The sequence below is a fragment of the Gigantopelta aegis genome, chromosome 10 (genome assembly GCF_016097555.1).
Source record: "Gigantopelta aegis isolate Gae_Host chromosome 10, Gae_host_genome, whole genome shotgun sequence".
Classification (NCBI taxonomy): Eukaryota; Metazoa; Mollusca; class Gastropoda; order Neomphalida; family Peltospiridae; genus Gigantopelta; species Gigantopelta aegis.
Window position 1 is genome coordinate 70,162,198 of NC_054708.1, and position 21,522 is coordinate 70,183,719.

Below are 21,522 nucleotides of genomic sequence, written 5' to 3' on the forward strand. Positions count from 1 at the left end.
CTGGTCGAATACTGGGGTCACTGCCCTAATAGAATAGAATAGAATAGAATAGAATAGAATAAGAATAGAATAAGAATAGAATAAGAATAGAATAGAATAAGAATAGAATAAGAATAAGAATAGAATAGAATAATTTTTTAGTTATATTGTTTAGTACAAGTACATGTCAATTTTTTTTTGTTAATTGGAAAATCTATAGAAAATGTCTGACAGGTTAAATGTTAGCTCAAGCAATTGGGCTATTTCTTGTTCCAGCCAGTGCACCACCACTGGTATATCAAAGGTCGTGGTATGTGCTATTCTGTCTGTAGGATGATGCATATAAATGATCCCTTGCTACTAATGAAAAAATGTAGCTGGTTTCTCTCAAAGACTATATTGCAAAAATACCAAATGTTTGAAATCCAATAGCCAATGATTAATAAATCAATGCGCTCTGGTGATGTCGTTAAACAAAATAAACTTTAACTTTTTTTGTTAGCTCAAGTGTTGTGGTCTAGCCTTATCCTGTTTATACATATCCTCACATATAAACAGGACAAGACTGGAAGACACTGGCACTGGTTAAATGTGTGTGTGACATCACAGCTTCACTTCAGTGTGTACTTTCTGGTTTAATGGATCCAGGGTGAAATCACTGTTTGCAATGGTAGCTTGGAGAATCAATTATGGTTCAGGCATGCACAGTTCAAGTATCTGGATTGTGTCCAGGAAAGGCGTTAATGGTTATAGTGGTTAGCGAGACAGAAGCTGATGTAGAGGTCTGCAAAACACAGGACCCACATGGACATCACCATCAATTGCTGGCTTAAATTAATCAGTTAAAGTTTGTTGTGTTTAATGACACCACTAGAGCACAATGATTTAGTAATCAATTGGTTACTGGACATCAAAATTTTGGAAGCTCTGACAGAGGAAACTCACAGCATTTTTCAATCTTTTATATCCACTTTCCTAAAGAAAATTGCACCAAAGCTGAGGGTGAGCCCAAAATAAGCAAGCCCAAATTAAATACAAACATGTTAACCTCAAAACATTTTATCTCAAAACATTTCACCTCAAAACATTTTATCTCAAAACATTTCACCTCAAAACCAATGGAATGTTAAGCTGTAATTAGATTAAAATAACTTGGAATGCATTTTTTAACATATACAACTCTTTACCAGCTATTATTAACATAATGTCTTACTATAAAGACCTTTGTGTGCTCAGAACAGACAAAAACACCCACCCTGTTGTGTCCAAATTAGTGAGATTTAAAGACCTGACAGCACATACCACGGCCTTTGATATTCCAGTCCTGGAGCACTGATTGGGATGAGAGAGAAAAACCCAATCAGAGACCGGGTGCACTGCCAGTCCATGGACAATGATGATGTGTGGGGAAGTAAACATGTCAACTCCCGTCATGTGGGTTGTAAGTGGCTTCCAAAGATAATGCAATTAAGTCGGCCTGACCATCACCATTTAACAGCATTACCTCCAAGAACCTGCTGCCCAGCCGAGTCAAAAACGGTATTTGCCTAATGAAAGCTGAATTATCTTTGTCACACATTTCATACAGATGAATAATAGAACACAATGATTAATGCTAAGCCGATAAGGAAGGATGTAGGCTTGACAAAAGCACCCATCAGATTACATTTCTGAGCGGGACCTTGGATCATATTTTGCATCAGGCTACTGAAGGCTTCTAATTATTGCACTGATTTCAACATGGTCCAACTGTCCAGGGAGATTATTCAAAGATAATGTGCAAGTTTCATTGATCCAGGACTACGGTTTGCGAAAAAAATGGAGCTAAATGTTTATGAAAACTTAATGTCTGAGCTAAACGTATGTGAAAACTTAATGTCTGAGCTAAATGTATGTAAAAACTTAATGTCTGAGCTAAACGTATGTAAAAACTTAATGTCTGAGCTAAATGTATGTGAAAACTTAATGTCTGAGCTAAATGTATGTGAATACTTAATGTCTGAGCTAAATGTTTATGAAAACTTAATGTCTGAGCTAAATGTATGTAAAAACTTAATGTCTGAGCTAAACGTATGTAAAAACTTAATGTCTGAGCTAAATGTATGTGAAAACTTAATGTCTGAGCTAAATGTTTATGAAAACTTAATGTCTGAGCTAAATGTATGTGAATACTTAATGTCTGAGCTAAATGTATATGAGAACTTAATGTCCGAGCTAAATGTTTGTGAAAACTTAATGTCTGAGCTAAATGTATATGAGAACATAATGTCTGAGCTAAATGTACCAGTGTGTGAAAACTTAATGTCTGAGCTAAATATATGTGAAAATTTAATGTCCGAGCTAAATGTATGTCAAAACTTAATGTCTGAGCTAAATGTATGTGAAAGCTTAATGTCTGAGCTAAAAGCAAACGGTTAATGTCTTTGATAAAGGCATAATGCTGTCTGAAAATTAATAACTATATGTATCACCTTTTGAAGTCATCAAAAAGTTAAAGTTTGTTTTGTTTAACAACACCACTAGAGAACACTGATTTATTAATCACCTGTTATTGGATGTCAAACATTTGGTAATTTAGCAAGGTATCTTTTATGTGCACCATCCCATGGACAGGATAGCACATATCACGGTCTTTGATATACCAGTTGTGGTGCACTGGCTGGAGCAAGAAATAGGCCAATGGGGAATATTTCTAGACTGACTACGTATCAAGCAAGTGCTTTACCATTGGGCTACGTCCCGCCCCCATGGAGTCATCAAATTAAGGTGAGACAAAAATGGCATTGATCATGTACGAGCCTCATCTATATGAAAATAAATTAATTTATTAAACATGTATGGACAAAGTAGGCAAGTATAATTAAGCTACATGTAATGCTTGACTTTGGAATCAGTTGGATGTTCATCATCAGTGTTTGGTCACCATCCGATCATCTTTCGATTACATTATTGGTAATCAGAAGATAAGACATGTACATTATATTAATTAATATTTTTGGAAATGTGTCAGGTCTAATCTTAAACAAAAACACATTATTATTATTATTATTATTATTATGTATAGGGAGGTGTTAAAACTGATTAGTCACGAAAGTGTTTTTAGATGGCCACGTTCACTATTACATTGTGGGGGCAGGACGTAGCCCAGTGGTACAGCGCTCGCTCGATGCACAGTCGGTGTGGGATCGATCCCCATCAGAGAGCCCATTGGGCTATTTCACATTCCAGCCAGTGCACCACGACTGGTATATCCAAGGCCGTGGTATGTACTACCCTGTCTGTGGAATGGTGCATAAAAAGATCCCTTGCTGCTAATCGAAAAGAGTAGCCCATGAAGTGGTGACAGCAGGTTTCTTCTGTCAATATCTGTGGTCCTTAACCATATGTCTGACACCATGTAACCGTAAATACAATCTGTTTAGTGCGTCATTAAATAAAGCATTTCTTTCTTTCTTTTCTATTACATTGATGAAAGATTAATTATACTGCCATGAAATAAGATAACTGGAAATGTGCATGTATTTTCTTACCTTCTATCACTTCAAAGGGAAACAGTCTGTCCATTGTGCCAACTGAACATAAGTCTCAATACATTGTCTATCTAGGTTTGAACAAATAGCTGCATAATACTGCCACATCTTGCAGGTGCATACCACAGCTGTGACACAAACCACAGACAATGAAACAAGACAAAACCTCTGGGTTACGAAGTACACTGCACAGTAAACACATTCTTAGAATGAAGCTACTGTAATATCCTGATCAATATGAAGTTCACCAGGTTAAAAGCAGTAACAAAATAATATATAATCCCTTAACGTATTTATAAGAAAAACTAATCTACAAATTTGCTTTGGACCATTGTCTATAACATCTAAATGTTATTAATATGACACCAATGCACACAGAATACTAATACAGTGAATCCAGTCTAAACCAGATCACGCTGGTGACTTAAAACTTAAATATCTGATTTAGAGAATATCCAGTGTTTAGATGGTCACATTTTGGATTTTTGATAAAATTCGGGTCCATGAAACTTGGCTGGTTTTAACAGGACTCAGGTTTGTTCAAAGTCCAGTCTATATAGATGTCACTGTATTAAGAATGTAAAAACCAAAAAGAAGGAAGGAAGGAAAGAAATCTTTTATTTAACGACACACTCAACACATTTTATTTACGATTATATGGTGTCAGACCTCTTGTTAAGGACCACAAAGATATTGAGAGAGGAAACCCGCTGTCACCACTTCATGGGCTATTCTCTTAAATTAGCAGCAAGTGATCTTTTATATGCAAACCAAAAAGATCTCTTGAAATGACAAAATACCAGTCAGCTATTCAAGCATATCTATCACAAGAACATATTTATTTTTCCAGGGTTGAGCGCTCACCCGTAGTGCTTGCATCACAGGATCAAATCACCTCAGATGATCCATTCAACTGACTGGGTTTTTTCTCATTCCAACTGGTCCACCACAAGTGGTCAAAGGCTGTGGTATGTGCTTTCCAGTTTGCTGGAAAGTGCATATAAAAGATCCCTTGCTGCTAATGGAAAAATGTAGCGGGTTTCCTCTGATGAGTCATAATGACCAAATGTTTGACATCCAATAGCTGATGATTAATTAATCAATGTGCTCTAGTGGTGTCGTTAAAACAAACCTTTTTTCTTTTTTTTCCAAGGGAAAAAAAATCTATAATCTTATGTCATCTAGTAATTTGAGGTTCTGGAACTTCGACAACTACAATAAAAACAAAATTACAGATTCCTAGTCGATATGTTTGAAACTGCTGCATGATTCAAAGTGTCTGTAAAAGTTCCTTCCACAAAACAACCTTTAAAAACAGCACACAGAAGATCAAAGAGTGATGACCACAAGGCAAGAACACAGCCTGTGGGAGCAGTGCATTCTGACAAATGTCCTGGGGATAATCTTGGATATTTCTGTCACAACCTGAGGAAAACGTATACTCGGAAGTTTATCATGTGGAAGAAAACATTAGCTGCATCACTGCAGTGCAGATTCACACAGACGAAGGAGTCCTGATTGAATTGGTGCCAACTGAGACATGATAAATGGTCGGTTAAGTTTAATTATATGATTAGACAGTTGCCCGAGTGGCTTGTCAAATACTTCTCGAGTGCTGATATACAGACCTTCAATAACAAGGATATCACACCAACCAGCTTGCTGCTTTCAGTACATATATATATATAAATACACACTGGGAATGAAAATACATGGAAAGAACAGTATTGAAGTTTCAGAAAAATTAATAAAAAACTGAAGGATGATCATGAATAAATCAGCTCATGATTTAGACTATTAAAATGTTTTATTGAATCAATATAAGCAAATGAATTAATGTACCGAGATGGGTGGGATTTAGCTCAGTCGGTAGAATGCTCGCTTGAGGCGTTTTAGTCATAGGATCAAACCCCTTTGGTGGATTCATTATCTGATTAATTAATTTATTTTTTTTAACCATCCCAACCTGAGTCCCATGACTGGTAAATCAAAGACTGTGGTATATGCTGTCTTGTGCATATAAACAGATCCCTTGCTTTCTAATGGGAAAATGTAGCAGGTTTCCTCTATAATTATATGTCAGAATTATCAAATGTTTGAAATCCAATATCCAATTATTACTAAATCAATGTGCTCTAGTGGTATCATTAAACAAATAAAACTGACATTAATGTAACAGATAAAAATCAACCTCTACTTAGGGGATTCGAACCACAGACTCTCAATATGAGAGTCCAGTGCTCTACCAACTGAGCTAATAGGGAAATTCCCACTAGCTACTGCCAGTAGGAGCACTTTATACCAACACTACTACATTAATATACTGCGGTATAAGAAATGATATAAAAATAAGCAATCAATAACCAAATTAATTCAAATGCTTTGGTATAAGGAATTAAATTAACATGCTAGATTGTAAAATCAATAATGAATAACACAGGAAGCCTCTTTTGGATTGAGCTAATAATTAATTATAGGCTCATATATATACTCTTCAAAAAAAGAAACGCAAAAGGGTACAAATGGGTTATAACTCCGATTTTATGTTTCCTACCGGTTCATGCTTTGTGAATATAAGGTCATTGCATGTCCCAAACACATTCCCACGGTTACATTCGATAAAACGCAGCTACTGTACAATAAAGTTCCAAAATGTGAATATTCGCAAAAACGCAGCCACGTGCAAACCATGTCACCACTGCACGTGCGTTGTCTGCACGTGCAACATGAACACCGACAGTATAAAAGTGCAGGGTGTTCGCTTGCCTGACCTCTGTATCTGGCCGACAGTTGACAATCCAGGACATGCCATGTCTCAGTGAACCGCAGAGAAACAATGCCATCGGCCGACTAGACGCAGGCGAATCCAGAACGGCCGTTGCCAGGGCATTCCATGTGTCCCCAAGCACCATCTCCAGACTGTGGGACCGTTACCAGCAACATGGATCAACACGTGACCTCCCTAGATCCGGTCGACTACGGGTCACTACCCCCGGGCAGGACCGCTACATCCGGGTACGCCACCTTCGGGAACGATTGACTACTGCCACCTCCACAGCCGCAGCAATACCAGGTTTGCGCAGGATATCCAACCAGACCGTACGGAACCGCCTACATGAGGTAGGAATTCATCGACAATGGCCTCAACTGCGATGGAGACAGGTGTGGTTCAGTGACGAGTCCCGATTTCTGCTCCGACGTCATGATGGAAGATGTCGCGTGTATAGGCGTCGTGGTGAACGTTATGCGGCAAACTGCGCGCAGGAAGTGGACAGATTCGGCGGGGGTAGTGTCATGGTGTGGGCAGCCATCTCACACACTGGCAGAACTGACCTGGTCCACGTGCAGGGCAACCTGAATGCACAGGGCTACATTGACCAGATCCTCCGGCCACACATCGTTCCAGTTATGGCCAACGCCAACGCAGTGTTCCAACATGACAACGCCAGGCCTCACACAGCACGTCTCACAACGGCTTTCCTACAGAACAACAACATTAATGTCCTTCCTTGGCCATCGAAATCACCGGATTTGAACCCAATTGAGCATCTATGGGACGAGTTGGACCGACGCCTCCAACAGTGACAACCACAGCCCCAGACCCTGCCCGAGCTGGCAGCAGCCTTGCAGGCCGAGTGGGCCACCATCCCCCGGGACGTCATCCGTACTCTGGTTGCTTCAATGGGCAGGCGGTGCCAGGCAGTTGTCAACACACGCAGAGGCCACACCCGGTATTGACTCCAGATGACCTTGACCTTGGTGGTGTGTCCTATCACTTACTCACAATGGACTAGAGTGAATTGTGAACAATCCTGCAACATTTGGTAATTATCGGACTCACCATTCAATAATTAAATCAATTCTCCAAATGTTACGACAATGTGGTTTTGCGTTTCTTCTTTTGAAGAGTATATATATATATATATATATATATATATATATATATATATATATATATACAGTAGAATCTCATTGGCTCGAACACTGTCAGTGCATCAAAGTCTGTTCGACCCATCGGGTAGTTCGAACCATGCATTCGGCCGTTGTCGGGTGCTTCTGTAACACAAAAACCAATCAGAATACCTCGCATATTTCCGTAAAACTGGCTTGGGCGAGATGGTCCGATTGACTCATGAGTAACGAAGTCGCCGTCAAATGTCGGATGAGATACATACTTGTAACTATTATTTATCACCGCTGAATAAACAAATAACAAACACACTGGTAGTCTGTATTTATAAATATTTATTAATTTTAAAAATCGTTCTTTATTATGTTGTTGTAGAATCTTTTGCGACATATTGACAACGTTGAGAAAAGAATGAAAGTGCATGAAGCACAGGCGGAGGCCCTTTATCTTTTATTGTTGTAATCACTACATTACATTGATTTCTCCTGTATTTCAAGTTAAAAACAAACTATTCCGACGCTCATGCGTAGAGTAGCGATTAAAATTATTAAAGTAAACCGGCGAGGCCGAACTAGGCTCACCAATTGATTGGTGTTTCATGCAAGGTTCATTCAGCTCATGATTATCGTAGTACTATTATCTGTACTAGAAAGATAATTACCGATAGGTGCTAAATAAACAACATGAGAAGCCGGCATATTTATATTAACTGACGTGAAAGGGTCAATGAAAAATTCTTAAATAAATATAAATTATTTTTTGTATTTCTTCGGATAGACTTAGTCATTCGAGCTATACATGTTTAATTTTACAGTTCGGACTAATAAACTGGTTCGAGAGAAAGCTTCTGTTCGACCCTAGGGGTATTCGACCAATCAGCACCAAAATAAAAGGGTTTAATAGAGAGAAAAAATCGGGACATTGTTCTTGGTTCGAGAATACCGGTAGGTTCGACCGTTGGACGTTCGAGCCAATGAGATTCTACTGTATATATATATATATATATATATATATAGACACACACACACACACACACATTTTTATTAACTGTGTTGCTCCATATCTACTCAAAAAAAGTTATGGGTCAACAGAGTTTTCAAGTTGATAACAAAGTATTTATTTTAATAACCTCTAGTTTCTTATACAAACCATTTTCATTAACTAAGCATATGGATATTGTTTGCTTGGGGTTTTTGTTGTTGTTGTTGGGTTGGGTTTTTTAAAATCTCTGATTGAAACACTAAATAAAGTATAAACAACATGTTATTCACACTTCATTTATTACTTTGTTTATGACCTTGTATATGGTTTGCAAGTGAAGTCCTTGCATAGTTTTGGCATGGAAATCTGTACCATTCAGATGTTTCACTCATCTTAAATTAAACCATGCACTGGATGACAATTAAACATTGTTGATAGGGAAGGGGCTGTTGTATGGAGTCAATAAGGTCTTTCTCGGAGGAATGTGGCATAGAGAACTGGCTGTAGCTGGTCAAAGAGACCAATTCCATTCAGAATCACTTGTGTTTGGTAGGCTAAAATCAGCATCACATTATGCAGACCACATCTTCTCCTATGTCAACAAGCAGCACATCAGGACTTTGTAGACATTAGACAAGTGATGAATGGTGGAAGGTACCATACTGGGGCCTAATTCACAAAGGTCTCTTAGGCTAGACAACAATGCATCCTCTTTGCAAGTCTTTCCACATTGCACTGTGAGATCACAAAATTGCAAGAGTTTAGGCCTGATGTTTCACTCATCTTAAATTAGACCATGCACAGGATGTCAATTAAACATAGTTGATAGGGGAAGGGCTGTTGTGTGGATTCAATATGGTCTTTCTCAGATAACTATTGTAGAGAGAACTGGCTGTAGTCAGATTGTTATTAGCAGACTGTGACAATGCTTCAAAGAGACCAATTCCATTCAGTATTGCCCTTGTTCTGGAGGCTGAAATCAACATCACATTATGAAGATGACCTCTTCTCCTACATTGCCAAGCAGCACATAAAGACTGGTGGAAGGTACTATTCACAGGCAATTCTAGGTTTGCCCTGCAGTTTAACAATATCAGTATGCATGTCTCTCGTTGTCCAGGTGAGAAATTTGCCGATACCAAAATCAGACAACATCACAGACATGGCAGCAGCATATTGATGGTATGTGGAGGTATTTCAGTGCACTACAGAACTCCTCTGGACATCATCCATGGAAACTTGATGGTCATCAAGTATAGACAATATTTTGCAGCCTTTGGTCATGGTGCTGTTTCGCAAGATGACAATGCCTGACCCTACTGTACCAGGGTTGTAAGAGAGTTCCCAACACAAACCGGTGTCCAATGTATGGATTGACCTGTATTCTCACTAGATTTTTCACTTGCTGAACATGCCTGGGATGAATTGGGCACACAATTGGGAGACAATCATGGCAACCTGCAAATGTTCGAGAATTGGGACAATTCTTCCAGTAGGCTGAACCCCATAATTTCATTCGACATCTGATCGATTGCATGCTATGTAGACTGTCTATGAGACACAGGTAGTTTCACTCATTATTGTGTTTTAATCCTTTCAAATTAATAAAACATATTCACCAAAATGAGTAATTCAAAATAAGATTGACTGATATAAGTTAAAATGTTAATTACCAGGAACAGTTAACCTACTACCTGTTTACAAGTGCAAAAATGACTTCATAAAGATTCAAACCATGTGTAATAATATTTAAAAACAAAAATGTTCAACAACCTTTCTTATATCAAAACTGCTACAATCTTGTTTGTTTAATTTAAACTACATGTATTTAACACATGGAACATTGCATTTTAAGCATGTTCACAAATTAAACATTTTTTAAAGCTTCTAATCCACATAAACAATGTGGTACTAAAGATAAATCAAACTGAATCATTCTGTGCCAGTGTTTCAATATATGTGGTTACCCAACACAATTATAACTTGAGGATATTCTTGGACACCTATTCACACTCTTCTAGTGGATATTTCAGTTGCTGAAATCAATTTAAACCAGATTTCACATCCTTCACCTGTATAGAAATGTCAATATAGACACCTAGAGTGGCATAAAGCTGGATAAAAGCTGGATAAAAGCTGAGTACACAAAGTGTATTGATATTAACGAAGTGAGAGAGATTTTATATCTGTATATATAATGAACGATGCACTCAACACATTTTATTTATAGTTATATGGTATCAGACATATGGTTAAGGACCACACAGATATTGAGGGAGGAAACCCGCTGTCGTCACTTCATGGGCTACTCTTTTTGATTAGCAGCAAGGGATATTTTGTATGCACCATCCCATAGACAGTACAGCACATACTATGGCCTTTGATATACTTGTCGTGGTGCCCTGGCTGGAGCAAGAAAAAGCGCAATGGGCCCACTGACAGGAATCGATCCAAAACTGACTGCGCAGCAAGCAAGCGCTTTACCACTGGGCTACATCTCGCCCCATATATGTAATGAAGGAACAAGAGAAGAATGGAACTCAAAACTCAACATAAACTCAAAAAACATTCAATGTGGACTACAAAGTTCAACATGAGCCAGCAATTTCAACATCCAACTGAAACAGTATAAGATTCCATAGACGTCATTAAAGCCATATACAGTATATATATATATATACTGGACAGTGATTAAATAAATGTTAGTGCCAGACAAGGCCTAGATGAGTTATTTTGGTAAAGTTAACCTTTAAAAAAAAAAAACGTTTCCTGAATCATGGCGCTAGACGTTGACGGTCGTAATTTTAGTAAATTGAACGTCTAAATGTCTCTTGAACCCAGTCAACTCATACAAATTGCCAATAAACTTTTTAGCCAAGATTTCATTTGCTTGGTATTGTCGTTTTAAGTGTTCTTTTTTTCTCCACCTTTTTGTTCTGGGGAGGGTTTTTTTAGGAAGTTTTCTTGGTTTTTTGTCTCAGTTTAAATATCTTTTAGAAAAGCATGATTTACAAAAGAAACTGCCTAATAACATAGTGGTGAAAGTTACAGCAAGGAAATAAAAATGTAAAGGATGGTCTAATAGTGATTAAGTCATCGGCTTTAAAGGTGAACTTTGTAATAAAATTATGAACTATGAGCCATATGGTTTAAATCTGTTTTACGGTTTTCTTTGTATTCCCAATAAGGAGTAAAAAATGTACTCTTGCTTTTGCTTTCACATAAGTACTGCAAAATGTCGTACAAAATATGTTCCAAACTTTATCCAAGAACAAAGAAAGAAAGAAATGTTTTATTTAACGACGCACTCAACACATTTTATTTACGGTTATATGGCATCAAACACATAGTTAAGGACCACACAGATTTTGAGAGGAAACCCGCTGTTGCCACTACATGGGCTACTCTTTCCGATTAGCAGCAAAGGATCTTTTATTTATGCTTCCCACAGGCAGGATAGCACAAACCATGGCCTTTGTTGAACCAGTTATGGATCACTGGTCAGTGCACTCACTCAGGGTTTGGAGTTGGTATCTGGATTAAAAATCCCATGCCTCAACTGGGATCCGAACCCAGTACCTACCAGCCTGTAGACCAATGGCCTAACTACAATGCCACCGAGGCCAGTTTATCCAAGAACACGGTCACATTATATGTGACAACATTTTAATGTCAGGAATAAGTCCTGTTTTATAATTGAAATTACACTTGAAATAAATGTTCTTGCTTAGATTCGGATTAATACAGACATTGGATATGCAGACAGCAATATTCTAAACAAATGAATGAATGAATGTTTAACGACACCCCAGCACCATATTCTAAACAAGAAAGTACATTACATATGCAACAGAAGTGCTTCAAAAGGCTCTACTACTTTACTAGTTAGCAAAATGTTAAATAGCAGTAAATTTAGAATAATTTAATAACTCACCACAGCCAGGGATGGGTAAACTAATATATCACCACCGACCTTGGTGGTGTTGTGGTTAAGTCATAGGACAAAAGGTTTGTAGATACAGAGTTCATAGCCCAGTACCGGCTTCCACCCAGAGAGAGTTTTAACAAATCAATGGGTAGGTAGAAAACCACTACACTCTCTTCTTTCTCACTAACCACTAACCACAGACAGCCCAGATAGCTGAGGTATGTGCTCAGGACAACATGCTTTAACCCTAATTGGATATAAGCAAAAAAATAAGTTGAAATAAAATGAAAAATATATCACTACACCAATAATATACACATAGCATCATAATTTGTTTGCTTGCTTCATTTAAAAAAAAAATTGTTTACTTCCAGTATCCACTTAACACACAATCTTATTAGACTTGGTACCCAACTCAGATGTCTGGGCTTTGTGTCCATGACAGGGTTTAATGGTTAATAGTCTTTGGGAGAGAACAGTGTGTCATTTATATAGATTTAATAAGAAAGAAAGAAATTTTTATTTAATGATGCACTCAATACATTTTATTTAAGGTTATATGGTGTCAGACATATGGTTAAGGACCACATAGATTTTGAGAGGAAACCCGCTGTCGCCACTACATGGGCTACTCTTTCCGGTTAGCAGCAAGGGATCTTTTATTTGCGCTTCCCACAGGCAGGATAGCACAAAACATGGCCTTTGTTGATCCAGTTATGGATCACTGGTCGGTGCAAGTGGTTTACACCTACCCATTGAGTCTTGCGAAGCACTCACTCAGGGTTTGGAGTCGGTATCTGGATTAAAAATCCCATGCCTCGACTGGGATCCAAACCCAGTACCTACCAGCCTGTAGACCAATGGCCTAACCACAAGGCCACCGAGGCCAGTGTATCCAAGAACAAGGTCACATTATATGTGACAACATTTTAATGTCAGGAATAAGTCCTGTTTTATAAATGAAATTACACTTGAAATAAATGTTCTTGATTAGATTCGGATTAATACAGACACTGGATATGCAGACAGCAATATTCTAAATAAATGAATGAATGAATGTTTAACGACACCCCAGCACCATATTCTAAACAAGAAAGTACATTACATATGCAACAGAAGTGCTTCAAAAGGCTCTACTACTTTACTAGTTTGGAAAATGTTAAATAGCACTAAATTTAGAATAATTTAATAACTCACCAGAGCCAGAGATAAGTAAACTAATTTTATTAGACTTGGTACCCATCTCAGATGTCTGGGTTTTGTGTCCATGACAGGGTTTAATGGTTAATAGTCTTTGAGAGAGAATAGTATGTCATTTATATAGATTTAATAATGTTCATTTAAAACATATATACAGTGGCAAGAAACATGTACAACATGAGTGGAAGAAATGAACAAGTGGTGGGTCTGTATATAATCAGTACCAAGCACTGTCTGAGTCTTGTAAAGTAAAGTAAAATTTGTGTTGTTTAATGACACCACTAGAGCATATTGATATATACATATATTAATCATCAGCTATTGGATGTCAAACATTTGGTAATTCTGACTCGTAGTCAATAGAGCACACCCACTACATTTTCTTAATGCACTTTCCCAGACAGAAAAGCACATACCATGGCCTTTGACCAGTTGTGGTGCACTGGTTGGAATGAGAGAAAAACAATAACTGACGCAAGGACCTCAAGCGAGCACTCTACCAACTGAGCTAAATCCTGCTCCTGTCTGAGTCTTGTATGCAATCCATTGTTGCATGTTAAAGTTAAAGTTTGTTTTGTTTAATGACACCACTAGAGCACATTGATTTATTACTCATCAGCTACTGGATGCCAAACATTTGGTAATTTGGCATATAGTCTTAGAGAAGAAACCCGCTACATTTTTTCTATCAGCAGCAAGGGATCTTTTATATGCACCATCCCACAGACAGGATAGTACATAACACAGTCTTTGATATACCAGTTGTGGTGCACTGGCTGGACTTAATTGGACATAAGCACAGAAATAAGTATAAACAAACAAGAAACTGATTACATTGAGTTGGTGCAGATCAGTAACATGACGTAGATACTCATCAGCAGAGTGAACAGACAAAAGGACGGACGGAAACTCTCAATATTGACTTGTTTCAAATCTGCTGCAGCTTTCCTGCATTTAACATATATCAAACAACAAAAGAAGCATGAATATTTAAAAAAAAAAAAATCCATTATAGAATTGATTTGGTAATCAATAATTTTTCTATTACTAGCAATGGATCTTTTATATGCACACCCACAGACAGGACAGCACATTCCACAGTCGTGGTGCACTGGCTGGAATGAGAACTAGCCCAATGGGATTGATCCTAGACTGACAACACATCAAGCGAGTACTTTACTACTGGGTCACCCTTCTTGCATGTAACCGTTGCCAAAGCAAGAATATAGATTGGTTCCAAGCTATGTACATTGTAGCGGTTCATTAGCCACGGTCAGCACTTTTTAAATGTTGCCTTTAAATACATACATGTACTGTGCTCTATTGATTGGCACAGCCCCAGAATAGTAATGCATCGACAGTGAAACCCCTCAAAACTGGACACTTTGTCAACCAGAATAGTAATGCATCGACAGTGAAACCCCTCAAAACCGGACACTTTGTAAACCAGAATTTGTTGCAAAATGGAACTTTTTCATGGTCTATTTTTATACATCTGTACAGAAAATAACCTCTCTAAACCAGATACCTCTTAAAACCACACTTTTTACTTGGTTCTGTGTCTGATTTTGAGGGGTTTCACTGTAGAATATACTTGTTTTGCTATATACTGTAAAGAATATATGTACATACACATTACCCTGCTTAGAATTATGCTGATAAATTAAACAGTGGAACCTGCCAAAACTTTTACTAGAGAAACATACATGTTGATTTCCATTAAAAGAAATAAACATTTTAAGTTTTGAAAATTCTGTTTTGTCTGTTCCTTATGCATAAAAAACATAAAATAAAATGAATACACAGAACATGTCTATTTGCGAAACAGAATCGATTTCCTGTGTAGAAAAGTAACATTATTAATTAATCACCATGGAAAAACCCAATCACACTTGGCTGGAAACACTAACACAATGTATTGCCAAATGGAGATTCTCTAGTGAAGCTGGCTTCTGGCATTATGTCACAGATCACTGAATCCCAGTCTAGCCTGACCAAATTATAATCTGCAGACAGAATAATGATAAAGTCTCGATTGTTGCTATCAAATTGTATTCATCGAACTATAGTTCGGTCTCAAGTTAGCTACTCAAGTGTTGAAAATGCTACCTTAAGTTTGATCAATACCATGTTGTGTTTCAGCATTCACACGTAATAGGATCAATAGTTTGATCATTGTAGTGCACCATTATAAAAGCTATGTATTGTTATCTATGTAACAAAACTGACATCACAGATAAGTTTCATAATTAACGGTAATGTTTTGAAGGATGTACATGGCAGTGTTCGAAATAAGCACTTGTCCGTTTGTCCTGCCAAATGATAATCTGCTGGGACAAGCAAAATGTACCTCATTGGTTGTCCAGTGTACTAGTAAAAATTTATAATACTGTTTCATTTTGAGCAATCAAAAACATTGTCCTTGCACTTGAATAAAACAAACAACTTATTTGGACAAATACTAGTGAAAAATTCTGCTTATTTCTATCACTGCATGGCTTATTTGTGATGCAAAAGTAATACACATAAAATCTATTGAACTGTCCCCCCCCCCCCACCCCCACCCCAAAATTTTAATTTAAAAAATACATCTTATTTCATAAACTTTCTTTGTAACCCAATAATAATAGTAATAATAGTTTGAAATTCTCAAATACTTTATGAATCTGCTACTTTTTTATTTAATATATTACAGAATAAATTATTATGTACATGTACTGGTAATCTTCATATCTGGTCCAAATATACTAAATGTACTTAATGGTACATTTACTAAAACTTATTGTAAATAACATATTTCATGTCATAGATCAAAACCTAAGAGTACAGATTACTTTGTATTTTGTATCTGTGACAATTTAGATGCATTGCCAATTTGTATAACCGTTACCATTTAGATTAATTATCAAATAAAATATCAGAACCATTTTATACTAAAAAGTAGCCATATAGAATCTACAACTCTTTGACACCTCATCAGCCATACATATAACCCAGACAAAAATTGCAAGCTTAATAAATAGCTGGTAACAACCTTGCGGCAAGGTAGTAACTACCGCGTTTCGAGCTAGTATTTGGAACCTTTTTACAACCTTGCCGCAAGCTTGCGACAAGCTTCTTGCAACCTTGCGACGAGCTTCCTGCATGCAAGCTTATTCAGTTTAAGCTAGTATTTGGAACCTTTTTACAACCTTGCCGCAAGCTTGCGGGAAGCTTGTTGCAACCTTGCCGCAAGCTTGCGACGAGCTTCCCGCAAGCTTATTCAGTTTAAGCTAGTATTTGGAACCTTTTTACAACCTTGCTGCAAGCTTGCGACGAGCTTCCCGCAAGCTTGCGACGAGCTACCCGCAAGCTTGCGACGAGCTACCCGCACGCTTGCGACGAGCTTCCCGCAAGCTTGCGACGAGCTTCCTGCAAGCTTGCGACGATCTACCTACAAGCTTGCATCAGTGGCAGCCATCTTGCATCTTGTATAATTCTTTAAAAAACACAACAATGGTTTTAAAGTGAAAAACATGAACAGTTAAAACAAAAAAATAGGTGCTACATGTTGTTAGATACTTAGGCTACAAAATTAGTTTACCTGTCTGATAGATATGTTCCATTTATGTGGGATAGTCTTGACTAAACTAATATGCTAAAAAGCTCCTGGTCCTATATTCTTCTTCTTCTTCTTGTTTTAGGTTATATTCCTCCACTATCTGGAGATCCACACTGTGGTGTAAAGTGATTTGTTTGTTTCTTCCTGTTTTCTTTTTTCTCCTGTTCCACCAAGCAGGATTCAACCAAACTTGGTCCAAATGATCCTCTTATAGATCTGACCAAGTGTTATTATTTTTCAGGCCAATAAAAATTCCAAGATGGCTGCCCTGGCCTCTGAATAACTGAGACATTTTTAACTTTTACTCAAGTTCCACCATGCAAATTTAAACCATATGTATTCCTAATGATCCTCTCATGGCCCTGACCAAGTTTGTTATTTTTTCGGGCAGATTTAAAATCAAGATCGCTGCCCTGGCCTCTGATTGACAGAGACATTTTTTTGCTTCTTTTCAAGGTCCACCAGGCCGGTTTCAATCAAACTTAGTCCAAATGATTCTCTCATGACTTACTAAGTGTTGTTATTTTTGTGGCTGATTCAAAATCCAAGATGGCCACCCTGGCCTCTGATTGGCTCAGATATTTTCAACATCTTCTCAAATTCCACCAGGCTAATTTCAACCAAACATGGCCCATGTCATCCTCTCATGGCCATGCATATGTTATTATTTTTGGGGCCAATTGAAAATCCAATTATTACAAGATGATTCTGTTTTAACCATATTGTATTATCATTCGTATGTATTAATATTAATTTTGTTTTAATTATTATTGTAAATACTATCTAAATATGTAACATGTATGTTTGGTTGTTTAGCCACTGTTCCCACTGAATTTAATCATATGAGAAGTTATGAATTAAAAAAAAAATAACCATGAAAATTATTTGGACTTAGCTTTTTCTCCACAAGTGTAGACATGCTTTCACAGTTGAAGATATACATGCAGCAAGCTTACAAAAATGAAAACATGCTTGCGGATATGTTGAAGATATGCATGCAGCAAGCTTGCAAAATGAAAACATGCTTGCGGGAAGCTTGCACAGTTGAAGATATGCTTGCAGCAAGCTAGCAAAAATGAAAACATGCTTGCGGGAAGCTTGCACAGTTGAAGATATGCATGCAGCAAGCTTGCACATGCTTTCACAAATGAAAACATGCATGCGGCAAGCTTGCAGAAATACTGACTACCTTACGCGAGCTAAATGTTAGCTTGCAAATAGCTTGCATTGCTTGTACTACCTTGTAACAACCTTGTAACTACCTTGCAACAACCTAGCCGCAAGCATGCATTTTTGTTTGGGAAGCACCCCAATGCACACTCAAGTCCAAAGAAATCAAGGATATAGGTGGCAGCTGGCTATTTTTCACCGTCTTTTTTAATAATTTGTGGCTGGGTATAGAATTTCATGTACAAAGAATAAATGCTACCTGACTGAATAATATTGATATTTTACAATCAAATTTGTACATGTTGACAATCCTGTTATATTAGGCCGAATTTACAAAGCCTGTTTTAGACTTACGCACATATAACTATATACAATTACTATGCTTGTACTGCGTTTAAGAAAAACAGGTTTTGTAAATTTGCTCCATTACCCGTAAGTTTTTGCAAGCTTGTTCCTGATTGGTCATTATTAGCACATTATCAATGTATAACATTAATATTTAAGATAAACCAATGAAATCATGTCATTCTTTGGCTTCGATATCAACCTGATTACATATGTCACACTGACATGACAATAGCTGGCCATAATTTTATTTTCACCTGTTATTTCTATTTGTTAATGACATCAATGTGAAAATGGTTATTTTATATGTACTTACCTCAGTGACTCCATGATGGCTCAGTTGTCCACAAAATAAAACCAGAGATACATAATAAGCCATATGATGTTTCCACAATCAAATTTGATATAGATCCTTCCAACCAAACTGAGAATAAGGCATCCACTTTAATACGATAAACAAATGTCAACTGCATCTGTGGTTTCTTCAAGTGCTAGTAATGTTGAAAACATTCCAAATGACCTTAGAGAAAATTAGTGAAAGTTCAGTACTTGGTGTCTAAAAAGCGACCCTGAACAAACTGGAATCCTGTCAAAACCGAACAAGTTTCCTGGTCTTAAATTTTCTAAATTCTAACATGTGTACCCTTTGAACACCAGATCCTGTCTACTTTGGATAAATATTAGGAAATATTAGGTCCTCAACATGATCCAGTTTAGACAGGTTTCACTGTAGATGTATATATCTGAAAACTGGCTAAAACAACATTCTTTCCAGTGTGACCCATGTATTAAAGTTAACATCAGGGGTTGAAATAATATGTAGCTTGGGTTCAGGGGTCGATTAGCCCTATAGGATATGTCAAGTTAAGAGCTACATGTACATACCAGCTGGTATATATATATATATATATATATATATATATATATATATATATATATATATATATATATATATATGATTAACAGGTTTTTTAAGGTACATACTCAAAAATATGGTTGCCATTGGCGACTGTGAAATTGATTATATCAGCCCCTAAAAAATACATGCCCCACACATCAGGCCTTTAGATCTCACTAATTTGGGCACAACAGGCTTTTTTTTTCTGTTTTGGGAACACAAAGTTTTTTTCAGTGCAGTAATGTCAATAATAACTGGTAAAGAGTTAAACATATTCAGATATGCATTTCTAATTAGAGTTTAAAATTCCATTGATTTTGATGATGATGATAACTAGTTTAACGTGCCCATATACCACTAGGGTTTCGAACACGCCCATCCCAAGTCCGACCTCCGATAAGATCGGTGGCCTGACTCGGGATGGACCGGGGGGTAATTAGTAAAAAAGTTAATAGAATAAATAAAATAAATAAAAAGGTTACAAGCCAAAAATAAAAAGAATTGACTGCTCGGCCGAATATTTATATAATTTGGAGCATTTTAGAAGGACAGTCCAAAATTAAATAAGAGAAAGAAGAGAGGATCAGACTATTTAATAATATTTTTAAAAATAAGTAATTTCGACATAAAATTTTGAACACAGATCTAAAAGTTTAAAGTCCGATCGATATGTCCACGCGAGTGGCCTCGTTAAGGCCGTTTGGGTGCACAGCTTAAAGGGATGAGATGGGTTGCATCCCGTCAAGAAAACCCCTAGATTGACAGTCGATAGACGTTGAAGGTGTAGTGCTGTGCTGAAATACAGATCTTGAGAAGCCGGATCCGTCTGAACAAGAGAGAGTATCAGACTAGGGTATAGTCCAGTCATCATGGTTTGGTATAGTGGTGCGGACGGGCCCGACTCCGGAGGATACGATTGATTTTGAGGTGAAATGTTTTGAGGTTAGCAAGTTTGTACTTAATATGGGCATACCAAACAAAAAGAAGTTTGTTTTGTTTAACAACACCAGCACATTGATTAATTAATCATCAGCTATTGGATATCAAACATTTGTGAATTCTGACTTGCAGTCATCAGAGGAAACCTGCTACATGTGTTCTAATGTAGCGAGGTATCTTTTATATGCACTTTTCCACAGAAAGGAAAGCACATATCACGGCCTTTGACCAGTTGTGGTGTACTGGTTGGAATGAGAAAAAAATACAATCAGTTGAATGGATCCACTGAGGTGGTTCGATCCTGCAACCAAGCACCTCCATCAAGCACTCAACCGACTGAGCTAAATTCCGCCCCGCATGGACATACCAGGGGCGTTGGAAGCGGTACGGCTTGTATGGCCATGGCCATACCACTTTTTGGGCCAGGAAAGTTGTTTTTTCTTCCTATGGCTAGTATAGATCTCATCATATACTTTGTTTTCATGGCCGTAACAACTTTTAATTGCTTCCGACGTGCCTGCATACTTGTTTTGGACACACCCTTTATCGCCTCAGCTTTAGTGCAGGACACTGCAAGTGTATATAAAGTGTTCTTTAAGGACAGGTCACCTGGTAATTATTATTAAACATGTATATTTGACCAAGTATACATCTCATCTTATCTCAGTAATCCAGATGGAGAGATGTACATGTTTTAATATACCCAGCAGATTTTATTTTTCACTAGTATTAACATTACCGGTACATGTAAAAAAAACAATACATAGAGGATACTCCCCAAGTGTCTTGTGATATCATCATTTATCAGCACGAGTTGATAAAAGTAGGATTTTATACTTTTATCAACGAGTGCTGATAAATTATGATATCACAAGACACGAGGGGGGTATTCTTTTTATCATCCATTATTATTCTTTTCATTTGCGACAGTTGTAAACAATGTCAGTATTGTGGGTTGAATGTCAGCGGTAGACTAGTTAACTAACAGAATGGCAGTGGCATGACGTCACTAATGGTAGGTTTAGCGCTGAAAGAAACACA

The 21,522-nt window shown here is 37.3% G+C and overlaps 1 protein-coding gene across 3 annotated transcripts in view; it reads right to left on the minus strand.

The window, feature by feature from the left end:
- The window catches only part of LOC121383229 (complexin-like), a 158,871-nt gene that overhangs the window by 120,987 nt on the left and 16,362 nt on the right, over positions 1–21,522 (minus strand). The window lies entirely within an intron of this gene.